Source organism: Artibeus jamaicensis, unplaced genomic scaffold (genome assembly GCF_021234435.1).
Source record: "Artibeus jamaicensis isolate MK-2021 breed Jamaican fruit bat unplaced genomic scaffold, CSHL_Jam_final contig_1132, whole genome shotgun sequence".
NCBI classification, from domain to species: Eukaryota; Metazoa; Chordata; class Mammalia; order Chiroptera; family Phyllostomidae; genus Artibeus; species Artibeus jamaicensis.
The window spans coordinates 2,266,530-2,268,411 of NW_026521221.1; the positions used below are offsets into that span (position 1 = coordinate 2,266,530).

Here is a 1,882-nt window from a genome sequence, read left to right on the forward strand (position 1 = left end):
TCATATTTTTTTGGTTCTTTTGTTAACTTTTGGTAGGTCCCACAAAAATTTGTGAAACTACCCTTATGTTGCTTGTCATCCTTCTTCTAATTGCCCATTAAAACATACATATATATATATATATATATGTATGTATATATATATGTATGTATATATATATATATTTACACACACACATATATGTATCTCCTTGGGAAAGTAACTGTACTTTTTTAGATCTTAACTTGTAAATTGAGTAGGTAGTGAAATGACTTATGTTGTCCTATTTCCATGACGACATGAATCAAGAGAGTATGTTTGTTCACTGTAATGTCAACATACAAAAAAAGCCAAGCAACAGATCTGGCACTCTCTATCTTGCCTAGTCCATAGGCAAAGATTAATTCACTCCATAGTCATTACTCCTTTTATGACTTCAAGTTCCCTTGCCTCCAAATTTTCCTTGGACGTGTGCACAAACAGTTCATCTACAGTAACAGGAGGAAGGCAGACGTAGATAGAATATCAAGCATGGGGGAGATTTGCCTCTGATTACTCCTATTATCTCTGTGAATTAAGGTCATCATGAGAGAGCCAAGAGAAAGGAGAAATTGTTGTTCCTTTCTTGGTTCGAAAGTAACTTGCGGCAATATGGCTAAAGGCACCAAGAAGGTTGGAATTGTCGGTAAATACAGGACTTGTATGGCACCTCCCTCAGGAGAGTAGTGAAGGAAATTGAAGTCAGCCAGCAGGCCAAGTACATTTACTCCTTCTGTGGCCAAACCAAGATGAAGAGAAGAGTTGTGGGATCTAGCACTGTGGCTCCTGCAATGAAAGCAGTAGCTGGCGGTGCCGGGGCCTATAGCACCACTTCCGCCCTCGCAGTAAAGTCTGTCATCAGAAGACTGAAGGGATTGAAAGACCAACAGAAGTGCCACAATTTGACACATTGGTAAACTATAACAAGTGGGTTAATTTATGTAAGAACAACAACAAGAAAAGAGGAGGAATTGTTGGAGGTCTGCGCTGAGGGGAGAAGTTGTGAACTAGTCATCAAGGAGTGCAGAGGTTGAATGGATTAGTGAATTCATTGCTGGGTTAGCACCAAGTGCTCAGTTAAGACCAAAGGCCACAGATTTAAAGTGGACCAGTGAGCATTATTACTGTATGGGTCTCTTTTAACCATGTTTAGGTGCTCAGGTGCAGGTAAAGAGTGGGTGGTGAACTCGATTTAACCAGGGTTGGGGTTTTGTAAGGTGAGTATAATGGAGGGAGTAAGAAAAGGGAGGAAGTTGAAAGCAAATGCATGGTTGGAGTGATCATAATGATGGGCTGTTCCATCTCCTCAAGAAATAAAAGAAGGAAGGTAGCAGGGGCCTAAAAACAGAGGACAAGAGGCGACTAAGAAGCATTAAGAAATGGTAGGATGAACGAATGACTATAGTTCCCAGTGGAATGAGAGTACTACAGGGAGTGAACTAGAGAGCAGGTTGGGGATGGTGACCAGAGAGAAAGATGCTTGCAGTGAGATAATGGAGTTATTGCTGTTGTTAGAAAATAAGGGCCCAGTGTATGACCATGAGGTTTAGTGTCTGTGGAGGAAGAAGACTAGGTAGGTATTGGAACAACTACCTTGTCTACCTGGGAAGGGTATTGTAATCACCAAGAACTGATCTAGAACCTGGAGTTAAAACATGTAAGGAATGAGGGGGAACTTCTAAATAAGAACTTCTGATTCAACATGTTCATAGGCAGTCAGGCAATATTTGCCTTCAGTCTCATACTTTCACTCAGCAATTTCATTATAGAAAATTTATCCAACATAAATAGTTGCATAAGAATGTAAAAATATTTGTAGAAGAATGCTTAACTACAGAAATGCTTACAGTTGCAAGGAACTGTA

At 40.1% G+C, this 1,882-nt stretch overlaps 1 pseudogene; it reads left to right on the forward strand.

Moving 5' to 3' along the window:
• The first annotated feature begins 630 nt into the window (after positions 1-630).
• LOC119040280 (60S ribosomal protein L37a-like) lies at positions 631-935 on the forward strand (annotated as a pseudogene).
• Positions 936-1,882: the final 947 nt, after the last annotated feature.